A 21,388-nucleotide genomic window follows, 5' to 3' on the forward strand; every position below is an offset into this window, starting at 1 on the left:
CTGATATTCACTCCGGAGTCAAATGGACTCGTCAATCTCACCATCTAGGCTCCCATTGAAAAATAGGCCCTGGGGCGAGACTGTGGAAAGCTTTGAGAAGGCGAGCAAGGGAAGTGAAAGAAATACCAGGCAACGCTGAGGTTGCAATCTATTTAACATGGTTTTGTTTATTGTGTCAGCGCTGCCCACACTGCGCAATGAAATGACACCAACAGCAACTTGCATTTATATAACACCTCTAACATAATGAAACCTCTCAGGGTGCTACACAGGAGCATTACATAGCAAAAGTTGACACAGCCTCCTTAGGAGATATTAGGACAGGCGGCCAAAAGCTTGGTCAAGAGTCAGGCTCTAAGGAGCATCTTAAAGGAGGCAGAGAGGCGGAGAAGTTTAGGGAAGGAATTCTAAAGTTTAGGCCTGGCAGCTGAAGGCACAGCCACCAATGGTGAAGCAATTTAAACTGGGGGGGGGGGGGGGGGGGGGGGGGGGGGGGGGGGGTGGTGGTGGGGGGAGGGTGGTGTGCTCAAAAGGCCAGAATTGGAGGAGCACAGATACCTCAGAGGGTGGTGGGGCTGGAGGAGATTACAGAGATGGGGAGATTTGAAGATTTCCCCATTGGATATAGACTCGTACATCTCGTAGCAAAATAAAATTTCACTTCCTACACCACATGGTTGTTATTTATTAATGTTAAAAAATGTATTCACCTTAGTGTTGAATTTGTCAAAGTGTTTCCTTCTGAGTGAGTCCTTTAGCACTAAAAGCAGCAGACAAAAGTGAATGTGCTGTTATCTTCAGGACAGATATGAAAACTGAGATTCAATTTGGCACAACAGTGAATGCTTTGTGTTTGAAATAAGATGTCTAATTGTTTTGCCTTCCCTTGTATGTTTCTCTCCTTTATATTCTCGCTCTCTAACATGTGGCTCTAGGACACACATTGGGCATTATGCCATGAGCTCTTGAAACTAGACCTTCTAGAGATTAGAATGAGGGAAAAGTTGCTATTTCCCTTTTCCACTCTTTTAACTTTGGAGTCATTGAAATTAATGCGCTGGTCTCTCTTTAAGTTTGCTTAATGCAAAGGGATGAAAAGTGGGTTAGTTCACGTTGGAACGGCAGACTTGTACTTTGTGCTCTCGTACTTAAAAATTCACATCCTTGCTTTGCCCTCCAATCCCCCATGGCCTATCTTTGTAACCTCCTCCAGCCTTGCGACTCTCAAAGATGCCTGAACTCTCCTAATTCTGGCCTCTTGCCCGTTTTCTAAAATATATGTTTTATTTTAATTTCCCCATCGTTAGTGCCAATGTCTTAAGCTGCCTGCGCCCCAAAGCTCTGGAATCCCCTCCTTAAATGTTTCCACCTCTTTACATCTCTTTCCTTCAATAAGACACTCCTTAAAATCTGCCGCTTTGACCAAGCTTTTGGTCACTTACCCTTCTGTTGCCCGGTGGCAAATTTTGTTTGGTAATGCTGCTGTGAAGTGCTTTGAGGTGTTTTAACAAAGCTATAGAAATCCAAGTTGTTGTCCAAAATTGTCCAACTTTCAGAATTGTCATTGATGGTTGTCGACTGTATGGTTCAGATTTGTTTGAAAGCGATTTGAGGAAGGTATTATGTATTTGCATTCTATTGTAAGCACTCTGGGGAAGTGGTTAGATTTTCAACTTTCCATCTGAAATTTAAAAACTGAAATCAGTGGGTCTCAGGCAGTTTCTATAAGGGGGGGTGGTCAATCCAAAACTCCAGTTTCATGCCTGAGCAGCAAACTGAAAATGTACCTCTGGGCTACTTTCTTTCTTAAGGTTGCCACTAAATAACACCATTAGCAAGAGAGGAGAATCGCAAAGAAATCCAGACTCTTTATTCTGTTGAGCTTCAGTCGTGCGTTGCTTTTTGTTTTCTTTGTTGCACAGTTGTATTCCCTTCTCTCCCAGCCAACCCTGCCTCTCCTCCCAATGGGTTGGTGGGTGAAGCAAAATCAGCAATAATACTCACTGTCAGCACCTGTCTCCTTTATTCTTATTCTTTGAGGGGATACGGGTGTTGCTGGCTAGACCAGCATTTATTGCCCATCCCTAGTTACCCTTGTGAAGATAGTGGCGAGCTGCCTTCTTGAACCGCCGTGGTCCATGTGGTGTAGGTACACCCACAGTGCTGTAAGGAAGGAAGTTCTAGGATTTTGACCCAGTGACAGTGAAGGAATCTCGCTATATCTCCAAGGATGGTGAGTGGCTTTGAGGGGAACTTCCAGGTGGTGGTGTTCCCATGTGTCGGCTGCCTTTGTCCTTCTAGATGGTAGCGGTCGTGGGTTTGGAAGGTGCTGCCTAAGGAGCCTTGGTGAGTTGCTGCAGTGCATCTCCTCGTTTGATAATATGTGATATTTATTGGCAACCTCAAGAAAGATAATAGCTCAGAGATAGATTTTCAGCTTACATCTCAGGCATAAAACTGGAATTTTGGACTGACTGGCTCTTATAGAAGCTGCACCTGTGGTGGAGGGAGTGAATGTTTAAGATAGTGGGTGGAGTGCCAGTCAAGCGGGCTGCTTTGTCCTGGATAGTGTCGAGCTTCTTGAGTGTGGTTGGAGCTGCACTCATCCAGGCAAGCGGAGAGTATTCCATCACATTCCTGACTTGTGCCTTGTAGATGGTGGACAGGCTTTGGGGATTCAGAAGGTGAGTTACGCACCACAGAATTCCTAGCCTCTGATCTGCTCTTGTAGCCACAGTATTTATATGACTGGTCCATTCAGTTTCTGCTTAATGGTAGCCCCCAGGATGTTGATAGTGGGGGACTCAGCGATGGTAATGCTATTGAATGTCATGGGGAGATGGTTAGATTCTCTCTTGTTGGAGATGGTCATTGCCTGGCAATTGTGAGGCACGAATGTCACTTGCCACTTGTCAGCCCAAGCCTGGATATTATCCAGGTCTTGCTGCATTTGGAAATGGCCTGCTTCAGTATCTGAGGAGTCATGAATGAAGCTGAACATTGTGCAATCATCAGCAAAGTCCTCCACTTCTGACCTTATGATGGAGGGAAGGTCATTGATGAAGCAGCTGAAGATGGTTGGACCGTGGACACTACCCTGAGGAACTCCTGCAGTGATGTCCTGGAGCTGAAATGACTGACCTCCAACAACCACAGCCATTTTCCTTTGTGTTAGGTATGACTCAAACCAGTGGAGAGTTTTCCCCCTGATTCCCATTGACTTCAGTTTTGCTAGTGCTCCTCGATGCCACACTTGGTCAAATGCAGCCTTGATGTCAAGGGCAGTCACTCTCATCTCACCTCTGGAAAGCAGCTCTTTTGTCCATGTTTGGACCAAGACCATAATGAGGTCAGGAGCTGAGTGACCCTGGCAGAACCCAAACTGAGTGTCAGTGAGCAGATTATTGCTGAGTAAGAGCCGCTTGATAGCACTGTGGACGATATCTTCCATCACTTTACTGGTGATCAAGAATAGGTTGATGATGCAGTAATTGGCTGGGTCAGATTAGTCATGCATTTTGTGGACAGCACACACTGGGCAATTTTCCACATTGCCGGGTCAATGCCAGTGTTGTAGCTGTACTTGAACAGCTTGGCTAAGGGCGCAGCTAGTTGTGGAGCACAAGTATTCAATACTATTGACAGAATGTTATCAGGGCCCATCGGCTTTGCAGCGTCCTGTGAACAAGATGGATTATCATGACAATGTCAATGGTTTCATGATCGCCATTACAAAGACAGCCTTTTAGTTATTTATTAATTGAATTCAAATTCCACCAGCTAATTTCTCCAGAGCATTAGCCAGGACCTTTGGATTACTAGTCCAGTGACATTACCACTAAGTCACCACCTCCCCTCACTAAGGTTCCAGTAAACTGTGAAATCCTGACGAATGATGCACACTGTTTCTCTTATGTCAGCCAAAGGGTGACTTGTTAGACTAGACAGGTTGGTGTCTTCAGTCAGTAGAACCGTTACCTTCCTTTGCAACTCAGCAATGTACTTATGCAGATACAGTACATTTACTGCCCTCTTTGCTGCCAAGGCTGCCCCACTAGATATAGATGGGGACGGATTTCACACAATAGAAACCCCAGCAGTATTCTGAGCTTGCTTCACTGAAAGGGATGTAATTTGAATGGAAGCTAATCCAAATATGAAATCTGCCATCACCTCAACAGTTTGCTTGAAACCGAAAGACAGCCAACAGGCGAGTTTGCAAGATTCCCTTGACCACGTTTACGCCTGCAGTTGTTAAACATTAGTTTTGAGTTTTGGTAGTGGTGGGGTGTTTATAAAACCTGGATGTCTGCAATTTTCTTTCAAGCTCAGAGACAATTCTCAGCAGAGCTGTTTCAAAAGATTGCCCTTGCTGTGTGGAACCTGACGCTGCTGTTGTTAGTCCCGTTACTATGTGAAGACGTGGCCATCACCTCGTGTCTCCTGTCACAAATTTTGTCCTCCTTTCTGACAGCTTTCATAAATACTTAAGAAACCCACTCTGTGCATTGATGACCTGATGCAACTGTCCATCTATTTGTAGAAATGATTGATGCACCAAACAATCCACATAAAAGCATAAACTCTCTGGCCAGAATACTCATCGCTGCTTTATACCGTTCACACGTCAATGCTGAAAGTAATCTTCCAACACATGACTCCAAAGAGCAGGCCTCCGAGCCATGTTTCACAACAGTTTTATGTGGCAACAGGGACTCTCTTGTTTTTTTATTTGTTTGTATTTTATTTTCAGCTGCAACCAAAAATAACTGAAATGCAAACAGTCACCCCTCCTCTGTGTATGGTCGGTCACTGACTTGTCAGTTAATGAAATGGGTTTCTTCTGGCAAATACCCAACTTGACACCTGTGTTTTATGGGTCTTTGTCTTTGCTTTCTCCAAGGAATGTATCTGCTCTGCTAAATTTAAGAACATAAGAAAATAGGAATGGCCCCTTGAGTCTGCTGCGCTACTCAGTGCATTCGTGACTGATCTACATTATCTCCATAAGTTTGAAAAGTTTAAGAATAGTATACACAGGAGTGGTGTGCTGCCTGTAAATTAGTTACCTTTTTGTCTCTGCAGAAAGATTTATAATCCATAACTTTAATGAACTGTAACCGTGTAGAAATGATTAAGAAGCTGCCTTTCCCAGTGAGTTTTTGATGGCTTCCGTTCAACTTACTTTGATACTCCATATTGCAATCACTGCAAACTGTGCTGGAGACTGAAAAAGTCACACATCTGTACCCACCGGCCATTCAAACACAGACCATCAGCCACACCAATGATCTTTTTAATCTAATCTAGTGGAAAGGAACAGGAAGTTTTACATGCTGTCTAACTGCGTTGTGTTCTTCATTAGCCTCCGTTCCTCCACCCACCAGCATCTCTGTAACCTTCCCCAACCTACAACCTGCCTTGAACTCTCCATTCCTCCAACTCTAGCACTCTCCCTTACCCTTATTGACAGATGAGGAGTGGAATTCTGCACACCCCCAGGAGCGAACTGGCAAGGGGAGACGGGGACTGTAAAATTGAATGCCATGGTGGTGTCGCTGCTGCCTACCCACCTCTGCTGCGATTTTACGCAGCTCGCTCACCTGCCTTTGGGCCCTTAAGATGGTCAATTAAGGACCTTTTCCTGTGCCACTGGTATTATCCTGGTGACGGGGTGTATATGCGTTTGCAGACTGAGGAGAGTATGTCCCCCTCTGTGCAGGGACCCTGCACCCAGTGGAGGCCCACCACTGCCAAACCCCCCACCCCCCCAGCCCTCCTAAACCAGCACTCCCAAATTTGGTCCTCCACCGCACCCCCCCCCCCCCCCCCGACCTTGCCAAGGCCTGCCAGACAGCCCTTGGTGGAACTTACCTACTTAACTTCTCATCCGGTTTTATTGATGATCATTGTTGGGGTCTGCCTGTAGTCCCAATAGTGACCACCGCTCCCGATGGGAGTGGTGAGATGCCAACGGCTCTCTGAGGCAGGATTTCCTCCCAGGTAGGGGTGGAAGTCTTGCCCTGAACCGATTAAAATGGCTGCGGGGCAAACCAGCTAAGCAGAGGCTGCCTCACCCCTGACTTTTCAGCTGGGAGGCGGGGGCCACCACCTTCATGTAAAATTCCGGCCATGTTTGCAGTCATCCAGCGCCACACTCTGTAATTCTCTCCTTAGACTCCCCTGTCCCTTTCACACTTTCCTTCAAACCCACTCCTTTCACCATAAGCTATTGGTCACTTCTCCATAAAGCCCCTTCTTTGGCTCGACTTCCATTTCTACCTGACTATGCTTCAGTGAAGGGCCTCGAGGTGATTTTCCTACACTAAAGACTCTATATGAATGAAAACTTTTGTCAACTTAAGAACTGAAAGACAATGAATGCTTCTATCCTTTCATTGTTTAATGGATTGTCTGTGCACCTTTACTGACAATGGTACTATTTTGAAATGGCATTCCATATTGTACCCACTAGAACTGTTCCGTACTGCACCTGAATAATGTTGGACTAAAGCACTCGGTACATGAAGAACAATGTAGGGATTCTGAAATAAAAGCAGAGACGGTTATTATCTGAAAAGTGGAAAGAAATGTGAAGCTTTGGGGGTGTCGTTTTAATCAGAACTATTCTCCTATCATGTTATAACCTGCAGTTTCTTGTTCAAGATACTAATTGACCTGGCGTGTAGTCCAAGTTTTATCTTTGTGTTTGTGACGCGTCTTTATCCTAGTTGACACCAATCCAGGCTGATGAGCTGAGATGAACATTTCCCCCTCTGGTGGATCTATTAGTTCTGAGTCTGGAGTGCAGAATTTGTCATCTCGTTTGTAGAGGTCTGAAAACTGTAGTCGGGTTTGATGTATCTAACGATTAAAGTACATGGTTGACATTGAGTAACACTCCCAGCTTGCATAATTGCAATGAGATACTTTTTTTTTACATTTTCGTTAAACACTTGCGATATCATGGCATTACCTCCAACAACAAAGATTTAGAGATTCTAAAGCTTTTGGACAAGTTCAGATTCTCCTCACAGTTCATCTGTGCCACAGTAGCAAACAGTGTGGAACAGACGAATCATTTTTTAAATTCAGAACTCCACTTCTGATAGCTCCAGTGACTTGCCAAACTTTGGAACAGTTATGAAGTAAAGCTGTTGTCATCAACATGAATGGACGAGTGAGCGGTGAAAGAAATAGACAGAGATTGGTGAACAATAGAACACATGCCTGGACACCTTTTAACAGTGTCAACAGTGCAAGGAAGTAAAGGCAAGTGCACTGCTGCTCCTGAATTCAGCCTGTGTTAGAACAATGTGTATCATTCAAGGGAACAGAGAGAAGATCTTTCCTGATGCTGTTTATGCTGGGAGCTATTTTGATTTGTGGACATTGGGCAGGAAATATGGCCTTTGAAACTGCTGAGATAAAAGAAAATGGCAAACTGCATTGCTCAGAATTATCCCTGATAGACCTCAAGGTGAACTAAGCTAGCAAAGTTTTGTGAACCCACACATTGTGTTGAATGTACACATATTGTGCCTACTTCATTGCACCCGTTTGCTCTGGTTCATTCCTCAGGGCAATGCCTTGACCAATCAGAGTCAAGCTGCCTCGTTTAAATTTCAAACAATGCTTGGCAGTTAATTGTCAGCCACCATTAACTGATGCATTCTCCATGGCAACGCTTCTACCAATCAGAGTCCACTTGCCAACCAGTCAGTGCTCTCTTTTCATTCAGTATAAAGTTGTTGCTCCCCCTGACATTGGTATTCTTGCAATTGTCCTGATGAGTGCAAGACAAAAAGCTTCAACAAAACGTCTTTTTTCAGCAATATTCAAAATCAGAAGAATAATTGCCGAACTAACAGTAGTACATTAGTTTTTGTTTTCGTCATAGAGTGTATTGTTAATGATGCATCCCTGGCATTAATTACTTCACCATTGGCACTCATGGCTTCAGCTGCCTAGGCCCAAAACTCTGGAATTCTCTTCCTAAAACTCTCTGCTCCTCTCTACCTCTCTCCCCCCTTTCAGGGTGTTCCTTAAAACCTACCTCTTTGTCCAAGCTTCAGGTCACCTGTCCTAATAGTTCCTTAGGTGGCTCAGTGTCATAGAGCCAGAAGGAGGCTGTTTGGCCCATCGAGTCCATGCCAACTAACCACAAAGCAATCCATATACTCCCTGGTCCCTGTAGCCCTGTAATTTGATTTCCTTTGAGCGCCCGTCCAATTTGCTTTTAAAATCGCTGATTGTTTCCACATCTGTCACCTTGTGTGTGGCAAGCTCCAGGTCATTCCCCCTGCATAGCTCACCCGCAATCTTAAATCTATGTCCCCCAGCCCTCATACCATTGGCTAATGGGAAGAGGTTTCTTTTCACATACCTAATCTAAACCTGTCGTAATTTTGTGACTTCTGTCAAATCTCCCTTCAATCTCTTTTGCTCCAAGTGGAACAACCCCAGCCTTTCCAAACCAACTTTGTAACCGAAACACACCACACACCGCACCCCCCTCCCACCCCCAGCACCCCCGTCCATGGAACCTTTCTGGCACATGTCCTGTAACCCTCTCAAGAACCTTCACATCTTGGACCAAAACTGGATGCAATGATTAGTTGAGGCCTAACATAGGTGCAGCATAACTTCCCTGCTTTTGTATGAAGCCCAAGACCTCATGTGCTTTGCTAACCACTCTCTTCATATGTCCTGCCGCAAAAGATCTATGCACATTCACCCCCAGGTCCTTCTGTTCCTGCACACTCTTTAAAATTGTGCTATGAAGTCTTTATTGCCTCTCCCCATGTCATCTGCCAAAATACATCACCTCACACATCTCTCTTTAAGGGCTTGTCTGCCCTTTCTGCTGGCCTCTATAGCTATGTTGCAGTCAATTCATATCATCCTCACTGTTTGGCACTCCTCTTATGTTCAAGTTTTAGCCTCAAAATCACTCCTGTGAAGCGCCTTCGGACATTTCATTAATAAGGGCAAGGAGGTTATGTTGAACTTGCACAAAACACTGATCCAGCCTCAACTGATGTAATGTGCCTAGCTCTGGTGCCGCACTTTAGGAAAGATGTGAAGATACTGGAGAGAGAACAGAAAAGATTTATGAGAATGGTTCGAGAGATGAGAAACTTAAGTTATGAAGTAAGATTGGAGAAGTTGGGACTATCTTCCTTGGGGAAAAGAAGGCTGAGAGGAGACTTGCTGGAGGTATTCAAAATCATGAGGGGCCTGGACAAAGTGGGCAGGAAGAAACTGTTCCCCCCGGGAAAGTGGGCAGGAAGAAACTGTTCCCCCCGCTCGTCAAAGGATTGAGAACGAGAAAGCGCAGATTTAAAGTAATTGGCAAAAGAAGCAAAAGCGACCTGAGAGAGAATTTTGTTCATGCAGCAAGCAGTTCAGTCTTAGAATGCACTGCCTGAGAGTGCAGTGGAGGCAGGTTCAATCGAGGCATTCAAAAGGGAATGAGACTTCTTTGAAAAAGGAAGAATGTGCGGAGCTATGAGACAGAAGCTGGGAGAATGGCACTAAGTAACTTGCTCATTCAGAGAGCCAGTGAGGACATGATGGGTCGAATGGCCTCCTCCTGTGCTGTAACAATTCCGCGCTTCCGTGCACTTACTATGATAAAGGCACAACATGATTGCAAGTTGTTGTATGTTATTGCAATTAAAGTTAACGAGGCGTTTAAACCTAGAAACTTGTGCTTTGCCTGAATTTTAATTTTTTTTTCGTAGAGATTTTGATGTTAAGTTGTCAAGAGAAGGACAGTCTATATACATGTTGCTTTGATAATATTGAGCTGAGGAGACCTTGCACTGACTTTAAAGCCTATTCTCTGCATGTTCATTTGAGTCATCGATTTTCCTCTCCATTAGTCAAGGTTCAACAAGCACCCAAAGGTTGAATCCAAGACATTTTTTCAGTCCCTTTAGCTCGTGCACTGTGGGTTTTTTTTTCCCCCCATTGCTCATGAAGATCAAACTAGGAATAAATGCATCAGTCAGGGTTTTAATGGGCTTCCTTTAGGCTACGATTCATGCAATGCCATTTCCCTTTTGTGAAAGTGTAATTAAAATTGAAGGAAGCAAAAAAAGCACAAGAGGACAAAAAAAACTGAACCAAGTTGCTTCTTTTTATTTCACTTACTTCATTGTCTGTAAACTACCTGGGCTTAAAACCGGGCTTGAATTGTTGCTCCTTTCCCCAGATTACCAAAGTTGTGGCCTTGGCAACTAGGCCCACCGCTGGAGAAGGCCCAGCAGGGACTGTTCCTGCAGCAGGGCTCCAAAAACTGCCCGGTTTAAAAAATAAATAAATAAAAGGAGGCAAATTGTGAGCAATTTTGGGCCCCATATCTCAGGAAGGATGTGCTGGCCCCGGAGAGCGTCCAGAGGAGGTTCACGAGAGAGAACGATCCCAGGAATTTTCATTAACATATGAGGAACGTTTGAGGACTCTGGGTCTACGCTTGGTGAAGTTTAGAAGGACGAGGGGGGATCTGATTGAACCTGAATAGAAAGGCCTGGATAGAGTGGACGTGGGGAAGATGTTTCCATTAGTAGGAGAGACTAGGACCCGAGGGCACAGCCTCAGGGTAAAGGGAAGACCTTTTAGAACAGAGATGAGGAGAAACTTCTTTAGCCAGAGAGTGGTGAATCTATGGAATTCATTGCCACAGAAGGCTGTGGAGGCCAGGTCACTGAGTGTATTTAAGACCGAGATAGATAGGTTCTTGATTGGTAAGGGGTTCAAAGGTTACAGGGAGAAGGCGTGAGAATGGGGTTGAGAAACTTATCAGCCATGATTGAATGGCGGAGCAGACTCGATGGGCCGAATGGCCTAATTTCTGCTCCTATGTCTTATGGTCTTATGGCTTGTATTTTCGTAGCACCTTTCGTGAGCTCAGGGCGCCCAGAAGCGCTTTGCGGCCGACGAAATGCTTTTGAAGTGTAGCGACTGTCATCAGGTAGGAAATGCTGCAGCCCATCCTACACACAGCAAGGTGCCACAAGCAGCAGGGTGATAACGGCCAGGGAATCAGTTCCCCACTAACTGCACAATTTCTGATTAATCTATACGTGCATATTCCTGAGGTGTGAACTAATTAAAAATGAGCTTCTTTCTGTGTTCAGGAGTGGAGCAGTCTCTGCAGGAAGACTTACCTACAGCTCTTACTGTTTTATCTCCACTCCAAGCTAGCAAGATGTCCTTAGCTCTGATACCAAATTTCACATGAAATTGGATAGAATTTGTACTTGTACAGATCTTCCAACTGCTTTATATATTAAAAAAAAGACTCGATTGCCTCTATGGATTGTCATACAAGTATTTATTGGATCCTTGGGGAGGGGGAAATATCATATTCATATTCATATACTTACAGGGGTTTATGAAGATTTCTCCTGAAGTAGTGTCCCTTTCAAGATGTACACTTTGTGACCAGTCATATTCTTAATGAAGTGGACAATATGGATTTAGAAAAGGTATTTCTCAGTTGCATACGGATGTATTATCATGGAATTTCAAAGACGTTTTGTTTCCTTTAATCAGGCTAACTATGACTGACAGCAGTGCTTATTTTTTTAAAGGGAAGGTTTAGGTGGCCACATATGATATTCATTATTCAGTCTCTTAGAATATTGGCAGCTATTGTCCTGATTAATAAAATGCTAATTGTACAGAACAATGTGCATTTCCTGCATAGAGAAGGCTGTCTTCATGCAGCTTAAAGCAATTGAGAAGCATTTAGTAAAAATAGAGGTAGCTTGAGAAATGGCTCAGCACTCTCGCGCAGGGTCACCTATTTAATTGACTTTACCCAAGCTGAAAGAGAGCCACGTTATCAGTTATCCCACATGTAAACTGGTAGTGCGAGCAGTCAGGCACTCAAAGCCATATCACTGTCGATTCAGCTTGGGAGCAGCTTGCTTCAAACACTTTAAAACCAAGTTTGTGCCTGAATGCGTCTGACTGACGGCTGTCTAGAAACAGATTAATGGGTATCAAAATATTTCAACTAAAAGATGAAGAGGAATTTTCAAGACACTAAAGCAATTGGGTTAAGCAGATTTGGTAATTTATATATATGTTTTAAAATGGTGTCAACATGTGTCAGTGTAATGTGAAGTAAATTATGCTGATAACACTTAAGTGGATTGTAAAAACATAATTTGTAGCCACGTGGTACAGAGTTTTTCAATGCTGCATTTAAATATACTTATAGATGTATTTAAGGGGAAACTAGACAAGCAGAGGGAGAATCGCAGAATTTTTATGGTGCAGAAGGAGGCCGTTTGGCCCATCATGTCTGCACCAGCTCTCCAAATGAACAATTCCCTTAGTGCCTTCTCCCCTTAACCCTGCACATTCTTCCTTTTCAGGTAACAGTCTAATTCCCTTTTGAATGCTTCAATTGAACCTGCCTCCACCACACCCCCAGACAGTGCATTCCAGATCCTAGTCACTCGCTGCATGAAAAAGTCTTTTCTTGTGTGTCTTTTGCCAATGACTTTAAATCTGTGCCGTTGCATTCTCGATCCTTTGACGAGTGGGAACAGTTTCTCCCTATCACTCTGTCCAGACCCCTCATGATTTGAATAACCCTATCAAACCTCCTCTCAGCCTTCTCTTCTCCTAGGAAAGCTGTCCCAACTTCTCAAATCTATCTTCATAACTGAGGTTCCTCATCCCTCATGAATCTTTGCTGCAGTCTCTCCAATGCCTTAACGTTCTTCTCAAAGGAGCTAGATGGTGACAGTGATAAATTTAGATGAGGAAAGATGGGAGGAGGCTTCAGAGGAGCAAAAATGCCAGCATGGACTGGTTGGGCCAAATGGCCTGTTTCTGTACCAGATATCCTATAACTGTGAAGTAAGAACACAGACGAAATGAGATGGAAACCTGAAAGTGAAAGTCAGGGGGAGGCAGCAGCTTAGTGGTTATGTCACTGGACCAGTAATGCAGAGGCCCAGGTTAATCTGGGGACACGGGAATTTAAATTCAATAAATAAATTTGGAATTGAAGCTAGTCTCAGTGATGGTGACCATGAAACTATCATCGATTGTTGTAAAAACCCCATCTGGTTCACTAATGTCCTTTAGAGAAGGAAATCTGCCTTCCTTACCTGGTCTGGCCTACATGTGACTCCAGACCCACAGCAATGTGGTTGATTCTTATCTGCCCCCTGACATGGTTCAGTTCAAGGGCATTTAGGGATGGGCAACAAGTGCTGGCTTTGCCTGTGACACCCACATCCCATTTGAAAGAATAAAAAGATGTGCTTCTGGCAGTACTGCACATTCTGTGACACAGTACTTGTCACTGTGCTCCATCAGTTGAGATGTTGGGCATGGTGTCATAGAGTCATTATAGCACAGAAGGAGGCCATGCAGCCCATCGAGTCCATGGAGGAATCCAGTCGGTCTTATTGCCCCGTTGTATATTCCCATAGCCCTGCGAAGTTTCTTTTCCCCAAGTGTCCATTCAGTTTCCTTTCGAAATTATTCACTGTCTCCACTACCACCCTCCCCCGTAAGGCGGCGAATCCCAGGTTCAGGTTATTACCACTGGCTGCGTAAAAACATTCTTCTCTCTCCTCGCATCCCCCACCCACCTCTTGCCCAGAACCTTCAGTCCATGTATCCAATTTATACATTTGGTTGGGATTCTCCCCACCCCCCCCCCCCCCCCCCCCCCCCACCCACCACCACCACCACCACCACCACAGCGGGAATTGTACAGGCGGGACGGGAAATTTGACAGACCAGCCGAGGGCCTGTTGACTTCGGGCGGGAATCTGCCATCCCGCAAGTCGGGGGGGGTGGCGGTGCTAGACCGTCAAATCCCGGCCTTATATATTTGACGCTGCGCTTTCGAGATTATTTTTCGCAAAAGAATTGAGATTTAAAATATTAGAAAATGGAAAGGGGACAAATGAGCCTGTTAACGGCTTATCTTAGCGATAACTGACTGCAGGCAACACCACAGCGGATGAAAGGAGAAAAAGATCATAAAGAAAAGGATGTGCAGTTGTGTACGAAGACTCTGGGAATGGAAAGGACGGGGGAGGCTCGTGTGTTGCAAATCAGGAGTATCGCCGCTGCATATGCGGCCTCAAGCAGTTAACCTTAAAGCTGAGAGATTCCTGCCAAATGCGTAGTGAAGTTACACTGGCAGAGCATGAGAAGCCTGAGCAAATTCACCCCCCAAGGTTATAAGAAGCTAAATCAAAGCCATCGGTACATGCTGTCGCCAAAATGGTCAGGAGCAAAATAATTCTAGAATCGTTTCGAGTCTTCGGGTTTCTCGGACCAGCTCTCAGGGCAGATGAGCTGTTAGCGTTTCATGTTTGGGTTTGGCCTGATAAAACTCAGGTTGGCAGCAGAGTCATCGTTAATATTAATAAACAGGCGGGAGAAGTGAAATAACCCGAGATTCTCAGATTATTCTTGCTCTGTTGCAAAACTGGTTTCCTGTCACAAGAGTTGGGTTTGGCCTGATAAGTCAAGATGTCATTTGTAATGCAAAATTGACGCAGCCCTGTGCCAGGGCTAAATGACTGCCCGGTGCAACTCTGATATTTCACTGCAATGTAGATTTTGTAGAAGGGAGACTGTTAAGTAGTCACTCGAGAAGTAGGGGCACTTTTTTAATCACTGTGGAAGCGAGTTAAAGTTAAGAGCCCTTTTTATTAGAACATTTGGGATACTCTGAAGAGTAGCATAAAAAATTACTTCAAAAGGCAATGTGGGAGGAGAGCTCCAAAGGAGAGCTTTGATATTTTGACTACCACAAATTCCAGAAGTCAAAATATCATATGGTATCTTAGTAAGACAAATCCAATATTGTCTTAGCAATTTCAGTGGCATTATAACCCTTCACAGTTAATTAAATGTGAAAGGAGTAGGCAGGAGAGAGGGATTAATTTTAAGTACCGTTGTGGAATTCTGTTTAGAGAAAGCATTGCACATAAAAAAATATTGGCCAATGTCTAACAATGCACTGAATTTTAATACACTCAGGAATTGAAGGATTAGATTGATTCTGAGTAAGAAGGCGCTGCGGTATGATTTTCCCATGCGTATCCAAGCTGTAGGGAGCTATGTTTTATAGGTCACGTGGAAGATGGTTTGTTTGACAAATTATTAGGTACTGCCTTGTTTTTTCAGCGATTGGCTTGACATGAAGGAATTCACACACCGTTGCAAGTTGGTATGATTATCAATCGAGTTAATAATGGTCAGCCTAGAATAATTATAGCAGCTTTTATAGTTTGTCACAAGGAAACAATAGTTAAAAAACGTTTACGTACATTTTCACCATTTTCTATTTTGGAATTTCTATTTAACTAGCAAAGAATGAATTGGGGGTAAATTGAGAGTTGAAATATTTTCCTATAGACAGATTTTATATTGCATTACATTACGTTTGCACTTAATGTTTTCCAAACAGCTTTTAGGTGATAACCTGTTCTCAACGACTCTTCAGCTTCTGAATGAATTCACATTTCCTGTGGCTCAATTGAAGGTTCCACTAGCACCTTTGATCCCAACACCCTCTTTGACCATGATGGCCCCTCCGTCCAGCTCTGGATCATTACCTGCTGTTTCTGCCCCTCCCATACCACATTCACCCACTGCCAAGTAAATCAACTACTTGATTCTTCACATCAGTGAGCTTCAGAATGGAGACGTGCTCCATAATGCAAAATGCAGGCTTATGCTCTATGCTGTAAAAAGGGAATTGTATTTAGAATAAGATAACCAGCCCAGGGGAATTGTAACACCAACAATTGAGTTTAATTAAGACTTGAGGAAAAGCACTGCCACTTCCAGCTACTGGCATTATGAGACTCATAGTGACTTGCTTATCACCTCATTTATAACAAGTTACATCTGAATAAATGTAGGAAGTTTACATTAATAAAATGTAAGCTCTTCTGCAATGGATCTGGCTGAATCCAGAGATAGTTATTGGTGGAAAGAGCAGTGAGAGGAATTATACCAGTGATCGCTCACTTTTACAGTATGAGTTTAAATCTGAGTGAGAATTCAGAAGTAGAAGTATCCAGTTTTCTGGAACTCTGAAGTGAAGTGAATTTGGGTAGCTTCAGCTGAGTCCTTTGTGGATGCATGAATCATCCCAATAATTTATCAGTGAATTGGCAATTTTGGTTAAGGAGATCTCCAAATATGAAGAAATACTCTATACCCCATACTGTCATTAGTCATCTAAAGGAGCACAGAAAATCAATCTAACTTAACATAACTGGGCAGAAATAAAGATATAAAATCCATTTCATACTGGTCTAATACTTGTATATTGAAGAGGACATTAGCATGCTTAGTAAGATGTTTAACAGCAAATCTATCCAGTGTTGAACTATATGTTGATCTTCCTGCTCCATCACTGCTTTTCGCTGTAAAATGTAAAGTACAGCTTTAATGGTACCAAACAAAGCTTAACTGATCAATGGAACCACAATGTATAAATCACCAGATGATAAATGCAACTTGTGGAAATAAAAATGTGTAAACTCATTTGGTTGTACCAGTGGAGATAGAAGTTTCCACTTGACTGCAGCGACATAAGGCATCACACAAATGGCATATAAATGTGTTAAAAGCAAAATACTGCGGATGCTGGAAATCTGAAACAGAAACAGAAATTGCTGGAAAAACTCAGCAGGTCTAACAGCATCTGTGGAGAGAAAAACAGAGGCAACGTTTCAAGTCTGTATCGCTCTGAAGAAGAGTTAACTCTGTTTCTCTCTCCACGGATCCTGTTAGACCTGCTGAGTTTTTCCAGCACTTAAATGTGTACTTTGTTGTCAAATGAGGCTGGGCATGAATTGTTTCACCACTTCGCAGGTGGTCACTTTTTTCCACAAACAGTGAAAATAAATGCTGGAAATACACGGCAGGGTGTCAGTGGCTATAAGATATTTTTTAATAAGTTAGCATTTAGGATGGGACTCTTCAGAACATTTTCTCCTCCCCTCAGTTTTATCATCAATTATAACTTGAGCCCTGTCATATGGCTGCATTGAGTTGTCAACCTTGAACTTATGCTGGGGAGAAATACTTGCAAGTTGAGGAACATAGGAACAGGAGTAGAGCATTTAGCCTCTCGAGCCTGTTCCGCTGTTCACAGAGATCACAGCTGATCTACGACCTTTCTCTACACACTTGCCTTTGTCCCATATCCCTTAATACCTTTGGTTTTCAAAAATCCATCAATCCCAGTTTTAAAATTAATAATTGATCCAGTATCAATTGCCATTTATGGAAGAGAGTTCCAAGATCCTACCACCCTCTTCAAATATCAGTTAATGTGAATCTGTCAAATAGTGCATTGTGGCGGGGTACCCTGTATTCTGCTGTATTTTGAAATAAATAAATCTCTACCTTTGAACCAGTGCAGTAGAGCTAGTTTAATTTAGGTGAGTGATGCCTTTTAACCTGCAAAGCCTTTGCTATATGGTGGTAAGACTTAAACAGTTGAATGGCACACCAGAATAATAGACTGCCCTTCAACCTTAAAGAACGATGATCAGTTATTTTCAAGAAGAATGCAACAAAACTATCGCCTTAATCCAATGATTGATGTTAAGAGTCAAATGAAATGAGCTTCAAGATTCCAGATGATAAAGCCGCATGCCCTACAACCCAAAGCCAATTGCTGATCTTAAGCTGGATTTCAGCACTATTCACAGTGTGCAGCACTGTTGCTGAACCTGATCTGGGAGCAGATGTTAGTGAAGGGAGAGATTTGTTCCAGCAAAACCTTTCAATAAGTGAACGAATGGGATTACATAAAATCCAGCTGCTTTACTTATGGAATTTTAAAATTTTGAAGCGTTCTTAGAAAGCAAAACTGAAGGCTTCAAAAGATTCCATGTCAGAGCAGCAACTGAGTAAATAAACGTATAAATAAATATATATATATAAAAAATGACGTAGCATATACTGCTCGTTATGCACCATTCTGTTTCTTGCCTTATCATATTTCACACTGCGCTCAAATTATGGTGTTGCACACAGTGTATTAAAGTGATAAAAGCTTCAAAGAATATGCATTACCATTACCGTATTTGAGAAAGCAAAAAGCCCATAAAGCAAGATCGAAAACATTAAAAGGGAAGGAGAAGTAATGATTAGGATTTCCTCCCAGCATTTGGTTTTTAAGGATTTGAAGCAAGTGGGAAAATGGAAAGACTAAAGAAGTTAATTAAATTAGAGGCCGAATGAAAACAGCATTAAAATCAGTGACGATGGGCAGAATGTTTACGACCTCCCCCTGACCCCTCACCCAAAGCCTTGCTGCCAGCAAGTGCAGCCTCGAGATCTGCTTTTTGCCCCACCATCGGGGTCGCGAACCCTGTGGTAAAATTCAGCCCTACGTTTCCTTGCTTTGGGTACGATTAGGCTAGAAGAATATTCGATTGGCCTGCCTGGAATTCAGGAGGAAGAGAAGAAACTTTACTGGAGAACCACCAATTGTATTGGATGAATGAAGACATGGGTGGCATGGAAAAAGTATTCAGGCCTTTGGTCTCAGGATTAGGGCAACCTGAAAAATTAAGTATTTGAAGGTATGGCTAGATTTTCAAATGCTGGTGTGGGCGCAATATAAAAATCGTGATCCCAGAGGTCATCTCAGGATCCCAGCACCCCCAGGCAGTTTGAAATTTTCCAGTTGCTGCCAGGGAGCCAGAAGAGAAACTTGCTTTCTGTCCATTAGGCTCCTTCAGGAGCTTGTTACTGGGCCAGGGAGGTTGGCTCACCAATTTATACTGCTTATTTCGGCAAACTCAGACTGTCGAGTGCATGTTAGTGCACAGTTGTCAGGTTCCCCACAGAGCCAAAAAAGAGTTCTTGTTCTCATGGTCAAAATTTATCAGGGAGACACCTGCACCAGAAAGAGTGCATTGCCTCTGTTTGGCCTGCTTGCCCTCAGTCTTGAGCATTTGTCCCCCTGGCCCTCTGAGAAGCTGCCTCTTGTCTTCAGCGGCAGTTGGTGGCGTAATGGTAATGTCACTGGGCTAGTAATCCAGAGACTCAGGCTAATGCGCTGGGGACACAGGTTCAAATCCCACCACCGCAGCTGGCGAAACCTAACTTCAATTCACAAAGCCTGGAGTTTAGATCTAGTCTCAGTAAAATGGTGACCATGAAGCTATTGTCAATTGTCGTAAAGATCCATCTGGTTCATTAACTTCCTTTAGGGAAGGAAATCTGCCATCCTTACCTGGTCTGGCCGACATGTGACTCCAGGCCCATGGCAATGTGGTTGTCTCTTAACTGCCCTCTGAAATGGCCCAGCAAGCCATGGGCATTTAGGGAGGGGCAACAAATGCTGGTCTTGCCACCGAGGCCCACATCTCATGAAAGATTAAAAAACATGGCTGCTACGTCCCTTTGGCTATTGGCGCCAGGTAGGCGGCACCTCCCTGCTGGAGGCACTCGGGGCTCACCACCTGCCCAAAAGTTACATCATGGGGTCAGGGCCTGGAAATCATCCGCGTGTCGGATTCCCGACCCCACTTTGGAAATCCGGCCCCAAGATTCTGAGTGTCAATTTTGGCAATGGAGGAGATGTGAGGGTTCCATTTGAGAGTAGACTGGAGAATAAGTTAAAGAATTTGTTTTTGATAAAAGAAGAATTATGTTGAACTTTACTGCTCAAGCCATCAAATATAAAAGCTTTGACTTTGCTGATTAGACATGGGAGATCTGAAGAACCTGGGTGATCAAACGAGTTTTGAACTCAAAGCAGCTACAGGCCCCTACAGCTAGTGCTATGTACGATGGCCTAAATTTAGTTTTGTTAAATCAGAATGTTTGCCCTCGGCATGTTAGGATATTATCTTTCATTTGTATTAAAATTCCTTATGTAGAGTTTTTGTGCCTGCTACCTGCTATTTTGTCTTCCTTAATAATAATCCTGTGCCTCATTTGTTTTCTAAAGATAATTGTCTTTTATTGGTAGGGAATAATGGCTACAGTGTCACTTTTAATATTAAAGCTGTGGTATTGCTTTAATCTAAAAACTCAAGCAAGGCTACTTCCTGCCATAATTGAATAGAATGAAGGAATTAATGAGCAGAACCAACATAAGCAATGAGATAAAAAAAAAGTTCTGTTGAAGGGTCATGAGGACTCGAAACGTCAACTCTTTTCTTCTCCGCCGATGCTGCCAGACCTGCTGAGTTTTTCCAGGTAATTCTGTTTTTGTTGTGTAAACAATGAGCCATTAGACTGAGGCCCCTGTCTGCTCTCTCAAGTAGGTGTAAAAGATCCCATGACGTTATTTCAAAAAAAGAGCAGGAGAATTTTCACCGCTGTATATTTACCCTTCAACCAACATCACCAAAATAGATTATCAGGTCATGATCACATTACTGTTTACAAGAGCTTGTTGTGTGCCATGCTTCAAGCAACAGTGACTACACTTCTAAAGTACTTTGTTGGCTACAAAATGCCTTAGGGTGCCCTGAACTCATTAAAAAGCACGGTGTAAACGCAGGCTCGCTCGCTCTCTCTTGTTTTGTGAAACTTCTGAGCTCCCATTTTTTTTCCTCCCGCTTCCTAACCGCCCAAACAACTATTCTGAATCAAAGGTTTCAATCTTTTTCACTTACCCCTGACCGAAATTCTTCAGCAAGGGCTACCCAAATCATGGAATCACATTTAACAGTAGCCGTTTTGTTTTGGGTTTGGCAAGCACGGGCTGGTCGATCATCGTCTATACTCTGCCTATTATGAACAAGGAAAGGAGCATGTTGTTCGATGCTCACAAGTTTCCTTAAACAGTAATACACCTTTTATAACATCAGTCACAACTTAGGCGCTCGTCATCTTCTTCAAAACAAAAACCAGAACTATATCCCTTTCATCAGCAACCAGAAAATGTATTTTCAAAATTTTTCAGAGATGCTGCATTACCCTAAAGTATTTGGTATTTGGTGCCTCAGCTTATCTCTTTTACCTCATACCTTTAACGTGGCAAACATTCTAACGTGCTGAATGAGAGCATTATCGGTAAATAGAAACTGTTGAAATTGAGCCACAGACGGACCTATCAGGATAGATGATTGAAAAGTTGCTCAGAGAGGTGGGTTTTAATTTTTTTTAATTCATTCGCGGGATGTGGGCATCACTAGTGAGGCCAGCATTTATTTCCCATCCCTAATTGCCCTTGAAATAGGCAATAAGTGTTGGCCTAGCCAGTGACGCCCACATCCCATGAGTTAATTTTAAAAAGGAGCATCTTAAATGGAGTTAGTTTGTTTGTTTGCGTATCTTCACACTCTCCTTGGAGAACGGTGGGAGCGTTGAAAGGATTAACAGGCTGCGTTACAACCCATTCAACTGT

At 43.3% G+C, this 21,388-nt stretch overlaps 1 protein-coding gene across 2 annotated transcripts in view; it reads left to right on the forward strand.

Annotated features, from left to right (window-relative positions):
• Positions 1-21,388, forward strand: part of ctdp1 (CTD (carboxy-terminal domain, RNA polymerase II, polypeptide A) phosphatase, subunit 1) — a 284,685-nt gene that overhangs the window by 238,754 nt on the left and 24,543 nt on the right. Inside the window, exon 13 of one of the 2 annotated variants that reach the window (XR_005943330.1) lies at positions 11,396-11,495. The exons of the other annotated variant lie outside the window; for it this stretch is intronic. The gene's annotated coding sequence lies outside the window, so the exon portion shown is untranslated. The remainder of the gene's footprint in view (positions 1-11,395; positions 11,496-21,388) is intronic. 2 annotated transcript variants of the gene reach the window in all.

The sequence above is a fragment of the Carcharodon carcharias genome, chromosome 6 (genome assembly GCF_017639515.1).
Source record: "Carcharodon carcharias isolate sCarCar2 chromosome 6, sCarCar2.pri, whole genome shotgun sequence".
In the NCBI taxonomy this organism is placed as follows: domain Eukaryota; kingdom Metazoa; phylum Chordata; class Chondrichthyes; order Lamniformes; family Lamnidae; genus Carcharodon; species Carcharodon carcharias.